The sequence below is a fragment of the Mastigoproctus giganteus genome, chromosome 7, assembly GCF_048544385.1.
Source record: "Mastigoproctus giganteus isolate SK-2022 chromosome 7, ASM4854438v1, whole genome shotgun sequence".
NCBI lineage: Eukaryota > Metazoa > Arthropoda > Arachnida > Uropygi > Thelyphonidae > Mastigoproctus > Mastigoproctus giganteus.
The window spans coordinates 140,810,069-140,835,089 of NC_143581.1; the positions used below are offsets into that span (position 1 = coordinate 140,810,069).

General features: G+C 38.9%; 1 protein-coding gene across 4 annotated transcripts in view; it reads right to left on the reverse strand.

Annotated features, from left to right (window-relative positions):
* LOC150083232 (protein hu-li tai shao-like) overlaps positions 1–19,677 on the reverse strand; it is a 346,406-nt gene extending 326,729 nt beyond the window's left edge. For all 4 annotated transcript variants that reach the window (XM_090377923.1, XM_090377924.1, XM_090377922.1 and 1 more), the window contains exon 1: positions 19,519–19,677. The gene's annotated coding sequence lies outside the window, so the exon portion shown is untranslated. The remainder of the gene's footprint in view (positions 1–19,518) is intronic.
* Between the last annotated feature and the right edge of the window lie 5,344 nt (positions 19,678–25,021).

Here is a 25,021-nt window from a genome sequence, read left to right on the forward strand (position 1 = left end):
TCCAACCTGGATGATGCAACCAATGTTAGTGGATTTGTCTGATGTATCAATGCAGTACCAAGAAGAACTCTCAGAAATGCAAAATGATGAGTCAGTTAAAACTTTATTCAATATAAAAGGAGCGATGGCATGGCTTTGTGATGAAACAGAAATTAAATACCCAAATTCAACCAACTTTGCAAGAGAGCTACTGTTACCGTTTCCATCTTCATATTTAGCTGAATGTGGATTTAGTACCATAAATGATTTGTTACTTAAGCAAAGAAATTGACTGGATATCACAAAACGGGGAGACTTGAGACTGAAGCTGACTAAATTGGAGCCCAATATAAAATCTCTCTGCGGCATGCATCAAGCACAAGGGTCTCACTAAATTTAGTGCACTCATCTAGTAGTGACTTCACATGGAATGTTGAAATTATTAAACAATTAAATAATAATTATTAAAAATTAAAATATTATAGAAAAATCTTTCATATAAATTATTTTGTACTTGAATTTTAGTTGTTTATTATATGTTTTGAAAATTTACCTACTGTTTTTTTCTTAATAATTTCCTAATGATTTCTTCCTAAAACCTAAGTCTTGTGTCCTGAACAAGTTGTAATTAGGCTTCATTTAGGGAATAATTCAATTTTTGAATATAAAAAATATGTATATGTTACATAGTGGGGCATCAGAATTTTAGAAAGACTTAGGTGGGGCATGGTAAAAAAAAAGGTGGGAAACACCGATCTAGTTCCTTCGTAACCACTTCACATCATGGGGAGATACATAGACTAAAAGGTTAACAGTGGCCACAGGCAGAGGCAAAAGTGACTCTTGCACTGCTTCTATTAGAATGGGCAGCAGACTGGAAATCAAGGTAATGGAGATTTCCAGAAATGCTGGGAGTCATAGTGGAACAAGTAAATACATAGGCTGTATTAGGGTGGCTAGGAGCAGGAACAGGTGCATGTATACCAATGCTACGAGTATAGTTAATAAATTTGATGAGCTTGAAGTGCTAGTGAAGACAACAAAGGCAGATATTGTTGGGAAATCAGAGACGTGGTGTTGCAGAGATATAGGCAGTGCAGAGTTGGAATTTGGGGAGTACAATGTGTATAGGAAGGATAGACAGGATAGGAAGGGAGGAGTGGGTTATGCTGTTAGTTAAGAAACACAAAATCTAAGGAAGTGCATACAATTGATGTTGGTAGACAATGCAGTGTTGAGTCTGTTTGGTGTGAAATAAGCACTGGGAAAGGAAAAACAAGAGTAGGAGTGTGTTATAGGCCTAATGAATCTGATGAGTATAACGAGCAATTGTGGAGAGAAATTGAGTGGGCCAGTAAATCAGAATGTCTTATAATGGGAGATTTTAAAAACTTTCCAGATATTGACTGGAACTTGTGGATTGGTAACTCGCACACTAGCAAGATTTTGTGGATTTATTGGATGACATGTTCATGAGGCAACCAGAAGGAGTAATACTCTTGATCTGATTATCAGCAGTGATTATTTATGCATTAAGAATCTGTAGATAAAGGAACCACTGGGCAACAGTGATCAATGTATTGATATGGGAATTATTTAAAGGTGTAACTACCATCAAGGCTAAAGGGAAGGGCTTTTGCTTTTGTAAAGGTGACTACAGAAGTCTCAGACAGTTTTTAAATTCTGTACAGTGGGATCAACTGATGAGGTTACCAACAGTGAATTCTAAATGGGAAGCCTTCAGGGACTTAATTTTGGAGGCAACTAGGCTTTGCATTCCAACTAAGAAATACTGTTCAAGGTTTAGGCCTAAATGGATATCAGATGAATTAATGAGGCTAGTGGCAGAAAAGAAGAATGTATGGGATGCATATAACGTATCAGGCAATACAGAAGCCTGGTAGGTATAAACTAGTCTGTAATCAAGTCACAAAGGAGGTTAGACAGGCGAAGGCAGATTATGAGCAATCTTTGGCAAAGGATGTAAAGGAAAACAGCAAGGAGTTCTTTACTTATGTAAACTCTGGATGGGTCTGTCAAAGGGAGGTCTTGTCTGACCAATTTGATTGCTTACTATGATGTGGTCACAAAGGAACTGAATGCCAAAAATAATTTTGATATCATATAGTTGGATTTCAGGAAAGCTTTTGATACTGTTGCACTTGGAAGACTGCTGTACAAATTGGAGAGGTATGGCATCAAGGGTAAGCTGCTACAATGGATAAAGGGATGGTTGAATGGGAGACAATAGAGTGATAATCAATGGACACTGCTCTTTGTGGACAAATGTTATTAGTGGAGTTCCCCAGGGTTCGGTGTTGCGCCCATTGTTGTTTTGTATATTTATCAATGATATTGATGAAGGTATATCAGCTTTAATGTCCAAGTTTGCAGATGGAAGGGTTGTTAACAACAGTAAAGACAGTATGCTACTCAACTGGATCTAGATAAGTTCGGAAAATGGGCTGAGAAGTGGCAACTAGAGTTTAACATTGACAAATGCAAAGCACTGCATATGGATAAGGTATAAGGTATGTTCGTGTCAGACGGCACCTGGGATTTCTCCCATCTCCGCGTGTGTTTCACTGTATCGAGGACAGTACACTGTCAAGCCAGAGACTTGAAAGTGTGTGGGTCGTGTCTGTGCAGTGTGATATGTTGTGCCCATTGTTTATCCGGCTAATTGGCCGCCAGGCCCCTAGTGGGGCCCGACGTTGCCCATACCCTGCCACGTGGAGGCTAGCCGGGTGTATCCAGTATCACAACAATTTGCTCTGGCAGGTCCTGCCACCTAGTCCTGGGATTTCAGTGGCTAGGGCCTATTTAAAAAAAATAAAAAAAAAAAAAAATTTATGCATTTGACATTAATGCTTAATGGGATTGCTGTTAGGAAATCGCTGGTTAGGGTTGAACACTAAAGAGATATGTTAAAGGCCAAATAGGTCGGGCAAAATTTTGATGTTATTAAATTTAGACATGTAACGCTAGATAAAAGCTGATAGTGATAAAAGCTGATCTTAGAGATTTGCACAAAACCGGTAGAATTTCGACGTTGGTTATAATTTGGCGGCATTGTTAAGGGGTGTACTAGGTCGATTTAGTGAGAGAGAGAGAGAGAGAGAGAGAGAGAGGGGGGGGGAGATTGAAGACTGGGGAGGAAACAGATAGAAGAATAGGGACGGATAGAGTAGGCATCCCCAAAGAGGTCAGTGGAGACGAGCCCCACCAGGCGAAATATGGGGGGTAGGCAGGGAGGAGAGGAGACAGAGATCCGTCTCCTCCATTCCCTGCCTGGGGATGGGGTTTTAAAGGGAACCAGGTTAGAGTACCCAGTTCGGATCGCCAATGGCGTGTTGGCAGCAAAGCCGCAGAATGTCTTCGTCGGTGTCATGTCCAAGGAGTGTCGAATCCGGTATGAAGGTCCAGCTGCCCATCCCGCTCTGGGGGTGGGATATGTTAGCTGGCAGTGGGGAACCTACCAGGTGAAGGGGGGGGACACACACATTTACTTCATTCGTAATGTGCATTCTCACTCTACTTGCATTCTTTTTTTTTTTTATACTTTTTTCTTATTTTATAATTTTTTTTTTTTATACTTTTTTCTTATTTTATAATTTTTTTTTATTTTTTTTTTTATTTTATTTATTTATTTATTTTTTTTTTTTATTTTATTTATTTATTTATTTATTTTTTTTTTATACTTTTTTCTTATTTTATAATTTTTTTTTTATTTATTTATTTATTATTTTTTTTTTTATTATTTCACTCAACTCATTCATCTTTTTCTCACACACCAGGAGGAGATGCAATGATGGGTAGCGTAAATTTAAATACTAATTAAAACCAGGGTTAGTGTGTACTTAACTTAGCATTTGTGGTTTGTGTTCTTTTCTCTCACGCTTGCACTTTTATTCATTCTTCTAGCTCTCATCTCATTTATTCGACTCTTTCTTCCACACTGCACTCTCTGGGCACCGCAACTTACTGTTATTCTTCAGTTGTGGTGCAGGCCTAGCTGCAAGGTGTTTTTTTTTTTTTTTTTTTTGCAGGCCAGGGGAGAATGCAGTGATAGTGTTTATGTGGTTTGTAAATGTTTGTTGGTACAATATATATAAAGTAATGTAAGTTATTTTTAACTTTGTATTCTTTTGGCCAATTACATTTGCTCTTCTGCTCATTCCCATTCACTTTCTCTGCATGCATTCCCATCCCCCTCCCCTACACTGGTTTGGGGCCCCTACACATGGCATGGTAGTCATGGGGAGTTTTGTTATGTCAAGTTTCTGTCAGGGTGCAGAATTCTGCTACCCTAACAGTTTTTAAGTCATCATCTGGGCGTGGTGGGAAACTTGGGCAATTTTACTATTGATTATTGTTTAATTGCTGGGGGGCTGAATTGCCATTCTTTGCATTGCTCTGCGCATTTCGAAAACTTTCTGTGTGAAAGATGTAAAAGCTTTATAATTTTGCTCTTCTATGATGAAGAGATGTTCTTCTCCCCTGGGAAGGGGACCAATCTGTGCTATTAGCTCTGTTCTGGGGATGTCATATATTATACATTCATAGAAAATGTGTGCCCAGTCTTCACTTTCGGTCATCGGTCAGGCCTAAGGAGGTTAGTTTCGCCTTTAGGGAGCCGTGCCCTGTCAATATAAATGATGTAAAAAGTCCAGGGGCATACCACTTAGGTGGCTTTGGGCTGACCATTGACACCAGTGGCAGAAACCGTTTGGTGACCAGACCTCTGGTTTCCTGCTCCCACTTTGTTTGCCATAGCTCGTGGAGCTTTGTGGCTATTCTTTTTCTTTCATCATTGAAGGTATTGGTTGTATCAAGGGCTATCCCCAGAAATTCTGTGGGTATGCCCTTTTTAAATCTATAATATAAGCCTCTTTTGGCTACTTCCAGGTAAAGTGGGAGAGTTCCGGCCAGCAACTGTAGTGCAGGTGTGCTTACTGTGCGACATGCTCTGGTAATAGTGAGTAGTATTGTCCTTTGTATCGATTCTAATTTATTCCTATTTCTTACTATGGCCGAGCGGATGAACCACGCACCGGCTCCATAGGTGATAACAGGTAGGAACATTGCACGGTATATGATTGCCAAGGTCTTTCTTTTGAGTCCCCAGTCTGCTCGACTGATCCTGGCAATCATACCTGCATAATTTTGCACTTTCTTCGCCAAGTAGATCAAATGGGGGTAAAAAGTTAATTTTGAATCAAAGACCACTCCAAGATATTTTAGTTCTGTTACCATTTTTATAGTGATTGTGTTAATTTTGATTTGTGGACGTCTTCTTATGTCCAAATTACCTTTTAGAAGTATTTGTTTGGTTTTTTCAGGCGATATTTTGAGCATGTGCATTTGTGCCCACTCCTGCAGCTGCAAGAGAGCGGCATTTGATCTTTGCTCTACAACCACTCGTGAGTTGCCTTTTACAAGGAAAATCATGTCATCTGCAAAGGCCAGGCTTTCCACGGGGCCCAGATCCAAGGCCAGAAATTCATCCAGAACAATGTTCCAAAAGAAAGGGCCAAGGATTGATCCCTGCGGGCAGCCTTTATTCACAGGGCGTGTCAATTCCTGGAACCTTGTGCGTACTGAGACACTTCTGTCTGTAAGGTAGCTGTTTATTACCTTATAGAGGTTTTGTGGGGCATTTGCCTGGCGAAGTCTGCTAAGGACACTAGGCCACCACAGTGAGTCAAATGCCCCAGCAAAGTCAATGGAGATTGCCAGCATATATTTCTCCTCTGTGTTTTTAACTGCTGTCAGTAGGTGGTGCATGGCATCCTCCGTAGAATTGCCCTGCTTAAAACCATACTGATTGTTGGAATGCAAGCCTGCTTCTGTGTAATATTGAGCTAATCTGCTGTATATTAATCTTTCGTATATTTTCCCTAGTACAGGGAGTAGGGCTATTGGTCTATATGATTTGGGATCAGTAGGGAGTTTTTCAGGGTTTTTCAGGATTAACCTTAACACAGCTTGTTTTCATATTTTTGGGAATATACCTTCTGTCATACAGTTATTATATAGTGCTATTAATTTATCTGGTGCTATTTCTGCTAATTTTTTGATAATCTCAACCTCTAAGAGGTCAAAACCTGGGCATTTATTGTTTTTGGTTTTAGATAGTGCTATTTCTAAGTCTTGTATAGTGAACAGAGGTTCAATATTGGCATTGTCATATTCAGTGTTTTCTTTTATAATGTCGAGTTGGGTGGGGGAATGATTTCCAGTTTCAGTCTGAATGATACTGTCTAGGATGTTATTTACAGAATCCACCCAACACAGGGTTGGGGTTCCATCTGGTTTGACAGTAGTTTCTAAGACATCTCCTCTTGGCAGCTTGTTGGTCACTATTCTGTAGACAACTCCCCAAGGGTTATTGTTTCCAGTAGTTCCCACCAAGTGCTTCCAGCATTCCTTTTTCTTATCTCTTATGAGGGCTGTATACTGATTCCTGAGAGTTTTATAAGAATCTCTCAGTGCATCCACCTCATTTTGTGACCAAGATGTTCTGGCTCTTTGAAAATGTCTCCGTGCCTGGTGTTCCCTACTTCTGAGTATAGTCAGTTCGGGACACCACCAGGGAACTGTCTGCTTCCTCGGTTTTTTCCGTGGGATAGACAGGGTTGCTGTTTTTGTTAAAATGTTTGTCATAGTCAGTGCTTGCTCGTCCGGGCTACAGTTGCCTGATCTAGACCACTCATTTTCCTGTTTTTGCAGCTCAGCTGCTGTATGTTCTGCAAAAATCTGCCAGTTTGCCTTTTTAAGGTTATACCTTTTGATATCCAACAGAGAGTGTTGGGTTGTTTGTAATTGCCTGTTTAGTTTGAAGGAAATGGCTCTGTGATCTGATGTGGTCCAGGCTGGCTGGACACACCAGTCTGTGATTTTATAAGCTATTGAATTGGTGGCAAGAGTGATATCAATGTCACTCTCCCACATGGTACTGCTAAAAGTTGGGAGGTTATTTGGTTGGTTTAGCACTTGAAAGGGTGAGGTGGCTATATAGTCTGAAAGTATCTGGCCGTTGTGTGTGCCTGCTCTGTCTTCTGTACGGCTATGCCATAAGGCTGACCGGCAGTTGACATCAGCACACACTATGATATTTGCAGTAGGTAGCAAGTTTGTGACTACTTGTAGGTATTCAATAGTTGGATTTATATCTTCACCTGGTCTGGAATATAGTGAAATAATGTAAAACTGTCCTACAGCACTGGTAATATGGGCACACACTCCCACTGGGGAGCAAAGGTTGCACACACTCCCACTGGGGAGCAAAGGTTGCTATCCATATGCACCCCACTGGGGTGCATATGGATAGTAATAACCGAAGAGAAACATACCAAATGGGTGGTACTACACTCAGGGAAGTGAAAAAGACCTGGGGGTAACTGTGCAGCCAAATATGAAGTTCGCTGAGCAGTGCAGACGGGCTGCCAGGGCAGGTCATGGAGTCTTGTCAATGACATATAGGAATTTTGCTAGCAGGGACAGGGAGGTGATAATCCCGTTATACAAGGCAATGGTCAGGCCACACCTAGTAGAGTACTGTGTACAGGTCTGGAAGCCTCATTTTAGGAAGGATATAGAGTTGCTAGAACAAGTACAAAGAAGGGCAACAAGATTGGTGAAGGGAACAAAGGGGTGCTCATACCAAGAAAAGCTTAAGTTCTGCAAATTGCAGCACCTGGAGAGTAGGCACCTGCGAGGTGATCTGATTGAGGTGTATAAGGCCTTGAATGGGTTGAACAAGCTGAATGCTGATGGAATTCTTCATCTTGCTCAGACTAAGAACCTGAGGGGGCATAGTTTCAAATTGAGGAAAGATAGTTGTAGAATAGATGTGCGGAAATTTGCCTTTAGCCAGCGGGTAGTTGATTGGTGGAACAGACTTCCATCTTTTGTTTTGGAAGCTAATAGCCTAGATAAATTTAAGGGCGAGCTGGATAGGCATTTGGAACAAATGGAGGGATAAAACAGAAGTGTTTTTTTTTTTTGGCTGATGCTGCACAAGCTTGCTTTCTTGTATTGCACGCTTCTACTAATGCTAATAGTATCCAATCAAATTTGTTAGACAAGACTTACCTTTAACAAACCCATGCTGTGTCTGAATTATTACTGCAGTCTTGTCTAGATCAGTGGTCCGTGAGAGAATTTTGGTGGTCCGCAGAGTAATCTGAATATATTTGCAATTTTCGTGTTTATTAAAATGTTTCATTATATTCTGATTGTATTTTTTTGGAATTTTCGCTTTATTATGTTGCATGTTTATAAAAGGTCCAGTGCAATATCTGGTATTAGCGATGCTTTTATTGTAAAAAAATATAGAAAGCTATTTCTAATCAACGGCCTAGCCTGGACACGGCGCAGTTCGCAGGTAAGTGAGCATATTTTTATTTTAACTGTGCACAGTGTGATATTTAATGGCATCAAAGAGCTTTCTTGTTTGGTTTTAGATTCAAATAAAATAACCCCAATGAGTGAGAAAAAGCAAGCAAGCATTTTGCCTTCTTAAGTAATACATCACGTTGTCATGAGTTGGTTAATGAATCAGAGCCTCCATAGCCACCGCAAGGCATCATCAGAAAGGACATTAGAACTGGAGGCGGAGAGAAGAAAAATTTCAAAGTTTCAAGAAAAAGGATGCGGTCTACTTGAAGTTTGGATTTATTCAAGAACCTGGAAGTGCTGGAAGTGAACTGGATCCACGGCCGCTTTGTATTATATGTTCTGAGAGTTTATACAATGATGCCATGAAACCTTCGAAACTCAGCAGGCACTTGCAGTCAAAACACCCAGATTTAGCTAAAAAGCCAGTTTAATACTTCCAAAGGATGCATGAAAATTTGCAAAAGCAAAAAAGTTCATTAGCAACAATGATTGTTGAAGATAAGTCCTTAGTAAAATCTTCTTATTTGATAGCACTTCAAATCGCGAGATGTAAAAAGCCGTATACGATTGGAGAAGAATTAATTAAGCCTTGCTTGTTACAAGCCTGTGAAAAGGTTTTGGGGAAACAAGGCTGTCCAGAAACTGAAAGGAATTCCTATGTCCGCTAACACTGTGAAGCGCAGAATTGAAGACATGGCCGAAGATATTGAAAATCAAGTGATTGCACTTGTGAAAAATTCTACATTTTATTCAATTCAATTTGACGAATCAACAGACATAACTAACAAGGCATTCTTCTTTGTTTTGTGAGGTTTGATAGCCAAGGCGAATTAAAGGAAGAACTCTTCGGTTTGCTAATCTTGTCGGATAGAACAATAGGCTCTGAAATTTTCAATGCACTTAATGGTTATTTCCTGAAACACAGTATTGAATGGAAGAAATGTGTTGGGATATGCACAGACGGTGCTGCAAGCATGACTGGACATCGTTCAGGAGTTGTTGCAAAAATAAAAGACGTTGGACACCCATCTTGTTTACTCATTGTATTATACATCGTGAGCAACTTGTGACAAAAAGATCATCTCTAGAACAGCACGAAGTACTCTCTGATGTAATTAAAATTTGTAAACGAAATTCGTCACAAAGCACTCAATTCTCGAATATTTGAGGCACTTTGTGAAGAAATGGGCTCTCAGCATACTCATGTTCTTCTTCATGCTGAGGTAAGATGGCTGTCCAGGGGCAAAGTAATAACCCTGCGCCAAGAAGTCAAGTTATTCTTCCAGCAGCAAAATAATCGAGGTTCCATGATCTCTTGTCCGACAATGAGTGGCTAGCCAAGCTTGCATACCTGGCAGATATTTTTTCTCTGTTAAACGAGATGAACACGTCCTTGCAAGGACAGCTTATGGACGTGTTCACACTGCAAGGCAAAATGGATGCATTTCAAAGGAAGATATTGCTGAGGCAAACGCGGTTGGCTGAAGAAGATCTGCAAATGTTCCAAAATTTTAATGATTATATGAAACAGGAGGATGTCAACTAACAGGTAATAACTCTAGTTCGATTGCACTAACAGTCCTCACTGACTCTTTTGGTCGATATTACCCAAAGGAAGAGGGCCCCAGACACAGAAATACGTGGATAATAGATTCATTTTCGGCGAAAATCGAGGATAGTAATTTGAACATGAAAGAAAAAGAAAGCTTAATCGATTTATCATCCAACGACAGTCTCAAAGGTAAATTCCACTCGTCCCTAACAAGATCTCATTTTTGGCTTTCCGTAAAAAGTGAGTACCGAGTGCTGAGTAAAAAGGCCATCAAAATTTTAATTCCATTCGCAACTACATATATGTATGAAAAGACATTTTCATCAGTTACGGCAATTAAAAACAAGTACCGCTGTCGGCTAGAAATACAAACAGCTCTCCATATTGCAGTAACATCATTGGAGCCAAGAATCCAACAGCTTATTTCAAACAAGCAGCAACAAGTGTCACACTGATTATTTTGCTATAATTAATCCTTTATACACCTCTATGTCAAGGTGCACTCGATATTTGATAATATTAATTATTTCTGTTAATTCTTTTTTAATAAAATGAAATTTAAATTTTTTTTGCATTTTTCATAATGAATATATCTGCATTTATTTATTATACTTTTTTATCATCGTAAGGCCATTATATTATTAATTATATTAACATTAATGATATCCAATTTTTTGTAAATAACTTGGAGTGCAAAAACAAGTGTAAGTACCATTTCATATTTAGAATGTTACTTTTATGGAAAAAATCATGGTAGTGGTCCGCAGGATTCAAAATTTTGAGTTTAGTGGTCCGTGAGGTCCAAAAGGTTGGTGACCATGGGTCTAGATGATCCTGCAATGCATCTTTAACCAGTGACTCCATTATTTTCCCCAGAACAGAAGTTAAACTAACTGGTCTGTAATTAATCGTACCACCCTTAGATCCCCCATTGTGAATTGGCAATACATTTGCACATCTCCAGTCTGTGAAGACTTCCCGAGTCCAAAGAATGCTCTCATAATTATGGCTAGGGGTTTGCTTACTACCTTTGCTGCCTTCTTTAATATAACTGGATAGATCGCATCCACCCCGGGTGCCCTTCTTATGTTAACTTCAACAATTTCTCCTCCACTTTGCTCTCAGTTATTGAAAAATCATTAAGCACCCGGTTACAGTTTGATAAACTCCTGCCATTCTCCTCCTTTAACTTCTCATGCGTGAATGTAGATGCAAAATACTGATTCAGATTTTCAGCTATCTGAGCAAGATCATCAACAGTCGAAACATCGATATCAAGTGGACCAACCTGATTCATCCCCTTCCTTCTAGAGTTTATACAACTAAAGAAGTTCTTGCTGTTTTTCTCAGCATCCTTTACCAAAGATTTCTCGTAATCTGCCTTTGCTACTTGATTACAGACTAGCTTATCTTTACCATAGGCTTCAGTGTCACCTGATAATTTATATGCTTCCCATGCATTTTTCTTCTCTGCCAGGAGTCTTATTATTTCATCTGAAATCCATTTAGACCTAAACACACCTACTTGTGTGTGTGTGTGTGTGTGTGTGTGTGTGTGTGTGTGTGTGTGTGTGTGTGTGTGTGTGTGTGTGTGTGTGTGTGTGTGATGACCAACCCACAAATTCCAGTTGGTATCTAGGAAGTTAAAATCCCCTATTATTAGACAATCTGATTTACTGTTCCACTATTTTTCTGTACAGTTGTTCATTGTACTCATCAGGCCTATAACATACTCCTACTCTTGCACTGACATCTACATCAACTGGATGCACTTCTATAGATTTTATGTTTCTTAAATAACAGCATAACCCCTCTTCACTTCCTATCCTGCCTGTACACATTGTAGTCCCCAAATTCCAATTCTGCACTGCTTATATCCATGTAACACCATATCTCTGATATCCCAACATCCGCCTTTGATGTTTTTTTTTTTTTTGTTAGTTGGCGCATCGGCTTCTGTGACCATAATGCAATTCCCAAAGTTATTTTTGCATTTTACCCTGATCCAAGCCCGAGGCAAGATTTGAACCAGCAACCTTTGGGTTGCCAGGCAGGCACTTTACTCACCTGGCTGGCCCGGTGGGCCCGCCTTTGATGTCTTGACCACCACTTCAAGTTCATGAAATTTATTTACTATACTCCTAGCATTGCACCCATTCTTAATCTTAGTTACCCTAACACAACCCATGTATTTATTTCTTCCGTGATGAGCTTGTTGTTTGTTTGTTCTTTGGTTTTTAGGAGCATTAGCAACTAAGGCCATATTGCTCCAGGGATATGCGGTGGTCATTCCCTGACCTTTCCGCATCCTCCCTATTTGGTGGTCACGGGCTCGAACCCCGGTTTAATCAAGAAGCGTGTGCTATGCACTGCTGCTGCTCCTGCCCACCTGGCTATGGAGGCGCCTCCGTGATGAGCATAAGAGGCTGAGAATGGCCATGAGAGAAATGCTGCTCCATTGGAGAAGAGCCCATCACCAAGTTGTGATTTGAGGTGCCTAGAGGACCACTACCATATACTTTGAAGGATTGTTCACAGTAACAAGATCAAGTGTTGAGTTTTCAGTTAGTATTGTCTCGTATTCTGTTAGCCAGGTACGTGTGACTAGAAAATGGAAGCCGGCTGGAATTGTAAACATTAAACTCACCAAGGATAATTATCTCACTGTTAAGAAAGTACTGAATAAAACCAAGTTTCAAAGAAAGGAAGTCAAGGACCTCCAAGTGATTAGTAAAGTTGGGAGAACAACAGAAGGAGCAGTTGAATTTCACAGAATGGAATAGAAAGATTTTAAGCCAAAGAATCTCAAGATGAGACTGCAAATTACTAAGTTATATATGTTGACATATGTCTAAGTACCATTTTTGAAGGAGTCATACAGCAAATAATTTGCACAAATGAGTTGGGCAGCAGTTGAGGCAACCGATAATTGGGATTATGTCAGAAAAAGTAAGTGGAACTTGGTAGATTGCAGGCGGAAATGGACATTACTGAGATTATGTATATTTTCGAATTGAATGGGGAAGTTTTTTTGAGGTTGGAATCTTTTCACAATTAAGTTTGTTCTGTAAGCTTGAAATAATGAAATATCAGGATATGGCATACAGACAGCAAGAATATACCCAGCTATTTGATATAATGTAGACTTGACAATGTTCCCTCCCCCATACACTCTACTTGGACTCCCTCTAGTCACTATCTAGTAGAGTAGATTTTTTTTTTTTTTTTTTTTTTTTATGAAAACCCCAAACACGAAAGGTATCAAAACCTATAGTACTTAGTACCGTGCATGGGTTGAAGGAGAAATATGGGGGGAAGGGGATAGCGGAAACTTTGCTCTAGAGACTAAACATGGGTTTCACCACTTCAAGCCTCCAATAAGCAAAGTGGTGGTATTTCACCGGTCGATGAAAGTCATCTACCACACACTAGCTGATCTGGATGCCTCCTAGAGTTACCAATAGGTTCAGACTGGTGGACTATCTAGCAGCCAGTCTAGAACATAATAAGCAAAAATATACATATGTGTACACATTTGAAATTTCACACACTTAACTGCTACTAAACTGGAAAAGAACAAGAGGCTGATGTTTCCATTTTATGTCTAAAATATTTTTTACAATTTTCAGCAGAATTAATTTTGTTTTTTTGAAAAGAAATATGTAAAACAAAGTATGTTTTAAAATTTTATTTTTTTATTGAAGTACAGGCAGTCCTCATATAACACTACACGAATTCGATCACACACGATTTATAAATAGGAGAACAATGTCATATATATATATATATATATATATATATAAAAAAAAAAAAAAAAAAAAAAGGTAAATTGCAGCCATTATCAATCCAATACAGGATGGAAGCCTCCTCAACAATTCATGCTGAGGGAAATGAACCATAATCTGCCACGCTGGTCCAGTGCGGGTTGGCAGATTGATTATATTTAGTAGTCAGGGGCTTGAACCCTGGTCTACTCAAGGTCCACTCCCGTTCCTGACCACTCGGCTAGGGAGACACGAACCAAATTCGCTTATGCACAATTTGACTTTTGCATTTACAAGAAATGGCAGTCGAACATGGAGGAATCGCAACAGCTGAAGGCAACACTTACTGCGTTATTCACTCAGTTGCTATATGTTGTGCTGCTTTGTTTGCGTGAATCAAACATGCCTCCTCATTTTTATTCTTTTTATACTGTAATTGTGCTCTATTCCATAAAAATAAGTAAAATACTTGAAAACAGTGTGAAAAGGAAGCATACTGGTGAAGATACTGCAGGTTCAGAGAGGGGGGGGAAAAAAAAAAAAAAAGCAGCTAAGGCAAAGAAAGTTAACACAAGAACCACGGCAAACTTTTTTGCCACTACCGCAGTTTCTCCCTGCATTCTCGGTAAATAGACTATGCGTGTTATCAGTAGTGACAGTTGAAGTCGAGAACGATATATTGATTGACATGTCGGCATGACAGACAAAGTTAGGAGCCTCTGCAGCCAGGTGGGCAGGAGCAGTAGTGTGTAGCACACGCTTCTTGATTAGACCGGGGTCCGAGCCATTGACCACCAAATACGGAGGATGCGGAAATGTCAGGGAATGACCACCACATATCCTCCGAAAGAATATGGCCTTAGTTGCTAATGCTCCTAAAAACCAAATCACAAACAAACAAAACAAAGTTAGGAAACTTTATTTCCTAACCTAATCTTAAAGGTTAAGTTAGGAAATAAAAAAAGTATCCTAACTTCGTCTGTCATGCCGATATGTCAATCAATATAGAGAACAATTAGAAAGAATGCAGAGAAAATAAAAGCAACTTTTATAGCAGCAACAACTCAAGAATGTCTGCTATCTGTTGGATAGAAGATCAAAAGATATAAAAGCAATTGCTAATTCACTTATTAGATAGCTTCTTCTTATAAGAATTAAAAGCTTCTTCAGAAATATTACTGTGTGGCAGCTTATTATATTCTTTTTTTGTTATAAAAGGAATATAATAAACACATACAGAAAACATGTTTTAAAAAAATTTAAAAAAATCTGGAAATTTTAATTGCCAAATAATTTTTAAAATATTTTATATATTTTTTAATAATAAGCATTAGAATAGGTACAAATGATATTTATATTTTTATTTTGGAACTGAAAAAAAAAAAGTATGTTATGCATACATTATATCAGTGGTTTTCAACCTTTTTTTAATAACGGCACGGCACCCCTAAGTAATTTATTTTATGGTACCCCTACTCAATTTTCTGCCTGTTAGATCCGATTCTCTCTCTCTCTCTCTCTCTCTCTCTGTATGTATGTGTATGTATATATGTGTGTGTGTGTGTGTGTGTGTGTGTGTGTGTTATATGATAGTTATTACAGTAATATAATTATAAAAATTACATTTCATAAAACAAAAAATTTTATATACACACACACACGCTATAATAATTTTATTCTTTATATAGAGGTACTAAGTAAACAATTATAAATCACCACAAAATTAAAAAAAAGATACTGTACCCCGCTTTATAATGAAATAAACATAAATAGAAAAAAATAAGTTTATGTAACTTAAACCCAAATTACATGGTACCTCTGGAATGTTGTTGCAGCACCCTAAGGTGCCACGACACCCCAGTTGAAAACCACTGCATTATATTAAATAAAGTATACACACTCATAAAATACTAGAAAGTAGATACATTTCAGGCACTTCAGCCTTTTTTCTCAGTGGTATTTTCTTTCCAATTCTATGCAGGCTATACAATGATGTAACTATCACAGTACATGTTCCCACTGTGTGGGTCTGTTTTCTACCCAAAGAGGGCCCCCCCCCCACTACTCAAAAGGTAGCCTAAAAATATAAAATACTCATTATGGGGACCCATGAGTACTTTATGTGGGGCCATAAAACTGAAGGTTCGTATCTTTGCATATGAACGCCAGTATTCTACAAAATATTATCTCATAATTCAGAGTTTCAACACATGATTTTTTTCTACTATAGTTTGGGCCATCCCTTCTTTGTGAAGGGTGAGTGGGTCCCCAATGAACCCAAACTACAGCAATTTGTATCCCCCCCCGACTAAACCAACTAATAAATACTAGTTACCAAGCTGGATACTGCTCACTACAGTGACTGTGCTTGTTGAGCTCTGGTGAAAAATATGAAATTAATAAATTGCCTTGACTAGCACCATTACCAGTTTTTAGTAATCGACAGGCCTTGAAATAGGGTTTATCATATGCAATGCTTGTTAATAAAATTTCTTAATTTTAATAATCAAGTATGCACATGGTGACATATAAACATTACACAGGACATACTTGCATCATCATACACTGGTAACATATATGACATTGTCAATGTGTATGACAAACCAAAAAAAAGACATTTGGTACACTCAGAGCCCTGAGGAAAAGTAAATATCAGATATGAAATGATGACCAAAATTTCTGGAGTATTTTAACACAAATTGTGGCAAGTAGCCAGTGCCACTTATTTCATATGTAATCGTTTGCCTACCAAAATTTCGAGTACTGTACTCCCTGACCCCAACCATTTTCCAACTTACGCGAGTCATAATAACTTATCAGTAACCATCTGTTCTATACAGTTATTTTTCTCCATGTATGCCAAAGTCCTGGAACAGAAATTCTTTCACACTACTGCTAAATTTTGTGAAAAATTTCTGTTTTCTATGGTTGTGTGATTTTTAAGCTTTGACAGAAATCAAAATCTAGGAATGATAAGATCAAAGACTTGGCTTTGATCCAGGATCACATTCATAAATTCATGTAAAAAAGCTTTATTCTACAATCACCAACATCATACTGATAAAAATAGTATGCAAATACCTTACACACTGCAAGCAGATTGTGCAACTGTGTTTGGGGACCGACCCAGGTGCACAACTGATTTTTGGAACCCCCCCCCTTTTTTTCATTTGTTATTATAATATAATCAATTAAGAAACATTTTGGGTCCACTCTCCCTTCTGTCTCAGGAAGCTAGGTGCATTGCCTCCAATCCTCTCCCCCTCACTTTTGTATGGCCCTATGTGCTAGTCTCATTAGTACTGTGATTATGTTTCAAATTACAACTAAATCTTGTAATTCAAGTTTCAATGATCAGTATTTTGTACTATGTCAAAACACTTAGTATCAAAATACTTGGCCAAGTCCTTGTAAAACTGGGTACTGCACCTCTTTTACAGATAAACTGCAGTTTATTATTTGCAAGTAAATTACTGAAGTTTACTACAATATAAAATAATATTTTTCTTTATATTTTTTTTATCTGACCATTTTCTTCTGTTATAATATAACTTTATAAGAAACACACATCCATCCTATACAGACTAGTTACTTCCTATTGCATTCATCAATTTGGGCTTTGCAGATTTGGTGACCATCTCTCTTGCTGCCCATTCCAATTCGCAAACACAATAATTTAACTTCTTCCATTTTCCTGATTAACAACTTCACCTAACCCAATGACACAAAATTAAAATAACTTTTGAATTTGATGCTCTGTCTTAAAGTTTGTATCATTTCCCCTTCAGTGATGCTCTTTCTACCTCTTTCTCATATGGTCAAACCATTTCTATCTAATGAGGAATTTATTGTTTGGCTGCTTAGTCACAATGCTGCATGGTATAATTTGCAGAGTGCTATAGGTTATTTATTCTTCTAATTTAGACATTTTTAATATATTTAAATATCCTCCATTGTAGCTTAACCAGCAAAAACATTGCACCTGCAACACATTTGGAAAATGTCTGGGTTCAATACCAGCCAATGATTAAAGGAATTTCTGAAGCCCTCTTCAACTGAAGTTATAGCCAGCCATCCTCAAGCAGAAAAAGCAGGATTTTCCCTGTGAGTTATTCCATGTTTTTCAGTTCATGAACACCATTCTATAGACCAAAGACACTTTTCCAGACATAAGTGACAAGCTAAAATAAAAATAATATTTGAATATAAATATTATGGATTTCAGAATGGAACAATATCCTGTCACTGAATATGTGAATAGGCAAGCACATTTTTTTAACTTTATCATGAAATGCATTGATTTCATATTGGTGAGGTGCATCACACCTCTTTTACTTTAAGTGCATAGTGCAATACTGAGTTTCCTAAGTATTGCACTATGCACTTCAAATAAAAAGCTCCATTCCATAAGGAGAATTACACTGCTCTTTTTTGATATGTATGCTTTTACTCAGTAGGACAACAGCCCCAGTTTGTGCATAATTGTAAACAAACCAAGTCTGTTTCAAAATGCACTGAATACCATTCCATAGGTTGAAGTAAACTGCTATTTATTTGAAATTTTAAATGTATGCTATACCTTTACATTTTTTATATACTGACAAAAAAAAAAATAAAAAAAAGGTGAATATATAATAAAATTAAAAAGAAAATAAAAAAGTTGAATATATATATATATATATATATATATATAATAAAATTTGAATACTACTGAAAGAACGCAATGCAAAGAAATGAAATGTAAAATAATAATAATAATATAAAAAACTTTTTTTTTTTCAACTATATCTCGATTTGATATTTACGAAATCTGTAATCTTTGTAAAACTGCTTATAACGAATATCCTGCTTTGACCAGACCTCCTTTGGCTAGAAGAATCCAAACCAAAGACCTAGTCCGCTATGTACACAGATAAAAAAAATAAATAAATAAAAAATGACGTACGGGATACTTTTCCTCCCACGTCCCCAAAATTACGATTCCACTAAATTTTAAAAAGTTTGATTAATATTCCGAGAAAAAAAAAAATAATTGGAATTTCATATCTCAGATAATGAAATATTAATAAGAGTATTTTCAGTCATGCTTATATACCTTATAAGCATGGCTATAAAATAATTTTCTCTCTCTATCTATATAAATATAGATAGATAGATAGATAGATAGATAGGTGTGTGTGTGTGTGTATATATATATATATATATATATAGATAAGTGTGTGTGTGTGTGTGTGTGTACACACACACACACACACCAGAAATGGATCTAGCACCGACTAATATATTGGTTTCGCCTGGATAATGTTATAACTGATTGAAGTTTCGAGTTTCTACAGCTTACACCGGTGAAACATAAATACAGTACTCATTCCAATCACGAAAAGCAAAATGTTTTCAAATGATGCACCATATCAGCAAACAGGATGCGTTATAAGTAACATCAACGGATGTGAACTTCTTATTCACATCCTCTGTTAGAGCCCACCAAATCGACCGTGGCGTCAGGATTACCATGTGTCAAATAAAAGTTCAAAAGCAGAAAGATTCGCAAAAAAAAAAGCAACATAAAGCAATGAAGACCTGTAAATTAAAAACTCGAATCAGTTTGCAAAATATTCAACTGTGTCACTAATTGCTAAATTAAATCATTAAAATCCATGTGTTAAGGTAAAGACTGGATAAAGAAAAGTACGAGAAAAAATAAAATAAAATAACAATAAAAAATAATTGAATAAAAATTGTTGATTCCGCTAAATCTGAACAATAGCACACACATCAGGTAAACGTACACTGTTATAAAAATAAACAAAATGCACTTACCAAAAACTCGACTCAAGCCGATATTGCTATGTATTTTACCGTTATCATTCAGCTACACTCACAAAAACAAAATCCAGCTTTATATATTTCGATATAGCGTTTCGATCCCTTCGCAGGGCGCGGCAACCTAGTCGTCACGGTATCTTTGCCCCAACCAATTCATTAAACGGCAACCGAAATAGTACCTTGAATTTTGTGAATAAATTTCAAAACACAAGAATGTAGCAAGAATTATATTGACACTATAGTACATTAAAAAGTAATGACTGAAACCAAGTAATAATGGTGTGAAAGAAAGAATGGTGTGATGATTAAAAAAAGTTAGGGAGGAGTGGTGATAAATCGAATAGCCACATGATTCATGCAGTGCACTAAGCTTCTTCAAATAATAATATTTAAATATATATGCATAGCAAAGTTTTTTCATTTTATTTTTATTTTTAAAGTTAGACAAAACAAAATATAAATACATAAGCGATATTGTAAAGAAAAGTAGCAGAAAGATGACTGCATTACAAGTGAAGATTAGAGTGACAAGACATTGAATCAGATATACAAATGAATATTGTGGCGGTTATATAAATACACAGAACACAAAAAATATAACAAATATTAGCAACAAAAACCAAATTATGATCCCCTGTTTACATCTATCCATATATTTATTTTGTCTCTAAATTGCCTGTGTTCTCTGCTTGAGTTGCCTGTTTGCTGGACGAAAAAACCCCAGTTGCTGCGAGAAAAACCTTGCTATCTACGCCACGGAGTGAAAAAAGCCCACTAAAGTTCTTCGTGTCATCGACGGGATTCGAACCCGGGCCTTTTCACCCGGTGTGGGGAAGCCGGTGACGATACCACTGTGCTAACCGCGCAGACTATTATTAGCAACACTACATATTTCATTAGTTCGATCACTTTTCAGGGGTATTAATCTCGAAAATGCGATTTCAATCATTCAAAAAAAATCATTGTGCACGCCACTTTTTGAGATCAAAAATAATGTTATTATTCATATGATGTTATCTTTTGTGAAATCCCGATCAGATGTATACAAATTCATAGGGAAAAAACGACATTCATTGTAATCAGCGCTTCGGTTTTAGTTGTTGCTTTTTTGTCTTAACGCGGCTTAAAAAGTGCAGTGGAAGCGACAAAGTAACAAACCAAACTATTATTTTTAGACCACCCGAATAATTAAATTCATCTGCCATGCTGGGTGTATAATGTCTGTTAATTGAGGGTGTTCTATGGTCAATTTGTCTGCTTTTTTTGAACGAACCCCGGTTTCTGGGGGGAAAACTTTGATATCTACTCATGAGACTGACTAACTCAGCCAAGGCGTGAAAAATCCCATTAAAGTTCCTCGCGTCATCGACGAGATTCGAGCGTGGCCTTGTCTACCCGATGTGGCGAGGACGTTGATGATAACACTGTGCTACCGTGCAGAGGCACCCACAGGGCAAAGTGTGTTAAGTGTCTAACGGCACCAGGGGTTTCCCCATCTCCGTTTTGCTTTCATTGTGAGTGTACCAGTTCACTGGGAAGGCCAGATATTTAAAAGTGTGTGCGTCATGTGAGTGTGTAATGTTATGTACCGTTGTTCCTCTGGCCATTTAGCCGCTGTACCACTGCTGAGGTCCAACGTTGCTTGCACTTCGCCCGGTGGAAGCAGAGCAGGTAACCAGTAGTTTAAATTTGCACTCTGTCAGGTCCTGCCACCTGGTGCAAACCTACCACCACTGAGAGGTTAGCCAGGCTGCCCGTTGTACTCTGACTGGTCTCTCTCTGCCAGAGTACAATAGGCCTGAGCCTCTGACAGAGATCAAGTAAAAAAAAAAAAAAAAAAATTGTTGAAGACAGCACACTAGGAATTAGAGTAAGAGTAGAGTGGATCAGAATGGAGGGTAAGAAACACAGATGGAACAAGGTCAGGGGATCACATCTGGTGAATATGGGCTTGGTACACCCAGGGTCCTGAGCTGAATATCATCATTCTTCTCTTTCTTGGTGACTCCTTTCTTCTCTCTCTCTCGGGGTATTAAAGAATTTTTTTTTTTTTTTTTTTTTCTTTTTTTGGCTAGTGCAGCATAAGGCTTCCTTGTAACATGTAGCTAACAATAATGATAATAATAATAATAAAGGCGAAGGGCCCACCCGGTGATTTAAGACAAAGTGGGGGCGGGTATAAGGAATTAAAGTCACAGGGGCAGGTGCCCCCATGTGAGCGCGATGGACCTTGTGCTCTGAAGGGAGATCCCGCACTCAGCAGAATGACAGCAGTATATGTCCCACACCCACAAGAGGGTACCAGAATAATCCTACCCCGGAGTGGGGTTTGCATGATAGCTTGGTTGCTATATTTTCTGCACTTTGTGGGTAATGCATTTATTCTACCCCTGTTGAGGTTTGCAATGGTGGTGGAACGTTCTAGTCAGGCCTATCATGGGTGGAATAAACCTGTCTGGTGGTAACAGCTGCCTGTACAAATCGTGTGAAGGCTGCATAAGATGTTTCATCGTTTATGAGGATGTGCTCCTGTTGGCAGGGGTTGGACTGTATCTCGGTGAAGAGTCGTAGGCGGTGATCATTATATGAGGGGCACTCGTACATGACGTGGACCCAGGACTCCTCATCTTCACAGTGGCAGTAAGAATTGTTTTCGATACAGAGCGCTGTTTCGTCTGCACGTGTAGCACAGTGGTATCGTCACCGTCCTCCCCATACCGGGTGGAAAAGGCCTGGGTTCGAATCCCATCGATGACGCGAGGAACTTTAATGGGCTTTTTTCACTCCGTGGCTGGGCTAGTCGGTCTCAGGCGTAGATAGCAAGGTTTTTCTCCCCAGTAACTGGGGTTTTTTTCGTCCAGAAAAACAGGCAAATCGACCATAGAACATACGCAATTTACAGACAAAAATACGAGTTAATGTATTTAATTACGGGCAACCCTAAAATAATAATAATTTTTTTTTACCGAGCGCTGTTAACTTTTGCTGGAATGGGCCGTGCCCAGTAAGAAGAAAGGATGCCTGCAGTAAAGATGAATACCAGGGAGGAGGCTTGGGACAGGTAAGGGTGATTGTGGGGAAGAACTTCATAGTTACTTCTCCTTCACTTGTTGCATTCCAGGATTCCTGCAATCCATGCTGCAGGCAGCTGTCGACACACCTTTTTTTCTTGCTCATGGTCATTTGTGAGGTCCAGATGCATATCCAGTAGTTGGGTAGGAACACCTTTCTTGTGGCGCTGGTAGAGGCCTCTTTTCCGTACTTCCAGGCAGAGGGGCTGAATCCTGTGATGACTGGAGCTCAGGGGTGCTGACTGTGTGGCACACCCTGGTAACAGACAGAAGCATAAATCGCTGAATTGAATCGAGTTTACGCCTGTTCCGCTCTAGTGTTGCTCTAGTGCACCAGATGGAAGTCCCATTGCAGACAATCGGTACGAATACCGCTTTGTAGATTAGAGAGAGGGCCTTGTTCTTCAGGCCCCAGTCAGCCCGGCTTATTCTTCTAATCATGGCTGCGTATATTCTTATTTTAACGGCAAGGTACTTCAGGTGAGCATGAAAGGTGAGGTTTGCCTCTATGTGGAGGCCTAGGTATTTAACTTCAGTATATAATCGGATTGGTATGTTGGAATCAGTTGGGCATGCCCATGCTCCCACTGATTCCAACATACCAATCCCCTCCTCGCCGACCCCACTCTTTCCTCTGGTGGGGCATGCTCATGTCCCAACAGAGGGAAGAGTGGGGTCGGCGAGGAGGGGAGAAGAAAGCAAAGTCGTGCCTCCCCACCCGCCGGAGTAAGAGAGAAAAAAGGGCCGAACAAGGGAGTCGGCTCAAATCGCCTACATGTCGTGTAAGCAGCAAAGCAGTGGCTTCGTCAGGTCCCAGACAGAGTCCCGTCCAATAGTTGATCAATATTTGGATAGGATCCTGTCCACTGCTTGTCTAATAACCAGGATGTCAATGTGGGATGGTGTACATCATGGGACCTAGGTCCCATCCACTAAAGTCATAATCATGGTTAGAGACGTGGTGTCACACAGATATAATGAATGCAGAACTGGAATTTGGGCAGTACAATGTGTACAGAAAAAACAAATCAAACTACTATATTAGGGTTACCCTCAAATGATTACATTAACCCGTATTCGTGTCTGTAAATTGCGTGTGTTCTCTGGTCGATTTGCCTGTTTTGCTGGACGAAAAAACCTCAGTTTCTGAGGGAAAAAACCTTGCCATCTACGCCTGGGACCGACTAACTCAGCCACGGAGTGAAAAAAGCCCACTAAAGTTCCTCGCGTCATCGACGGTATTCGAACCCGGGCCTTTTCCACAAGGTGTGGGGAGGACGGTGACGAATGTGTACAGAAAGGATAGACAGGGTAGGAAGGGGGGGAGGGGTTATGCTATTAGTTAAGAAACACATAAAATTCAAGGAAATGAAGCCAGTCGACATCGCTGAACAGTGTAGAGTCGAATCAGTTTGGTGTGACATAAGCATTGGGAGATCAAAATTGAGAGTAGGAGTGTGCTATTGGCCTAATGACTCTGGTGAGTATAATAAGAAACTGTACAGGGAAATAGAGTGGACCAGTAAGTCAGAGAGTCTTATAATGGGGGATTTTAATTTCCCAGATATTGTCTGGAATTTGTGGGTTGGTCACTCACACGCTAGCAAGGCTTTTGTGGATTTATTGGTTGATTGTTTTGAACATCAGCATGTTCGGGAGGCAACTAGAGGGAGTAATACTCTTGATCTGATTTTCAGTAGTGATTCTTCATGCATTAAGAATCTGCAGATAAAGAAACCACTAGGTGGCAGTGATCACAGTGTGCTGAAGTGGGATTTAGTCAAAGAGGTAACTACCATCTGTGGTAAAGGGAAGGGTTATTGCTTTCATAAAGGCGACTACAATGGTCTGAGACTGTATTTAAATTCTATACAGTGGGACCAACTGATGATGTTACCAACAGCAAATTGAAAACGGGAAGCATTCAAAGAACTTATCTTGGAAGCTACTAGGTTTTACATGCCAAATAAGAAATATTCTTCAAGGCCTAAATGGATGTCAGATGAAACAATGAGACATATGGCAGAGAAGAAAAATACATAGGATACATATAAATTAACATGTGACACAGAAGCCTATGATAGATATAAGCTGATCTGTATCCAAGTTACAAAGGAGGTTGGGCAGGCGAAGGCAGATTAACAGAAATCTTTAGCAAAGGATGCAAAGAAAAACAGCAAAGAGTTCTTTACTTATGTAAACTCTAGAAGGAATGGGATGAATCAGATTGGTCCACTTGATATCGTTGGTTCAACTGCTGATGATTCTGCTCAGGTAGCTAACAAACTAAATGAATATTTTGCATCGACATTCACACATGAGGAATTATTCGGCGAGGGGAATGCCAGAGAGGTATTCAACTCTGGCAGTAAGCTAGATAGCATTAGCATTAGCATTAGCATTAGCAGAGGCATATGATGCAAGAA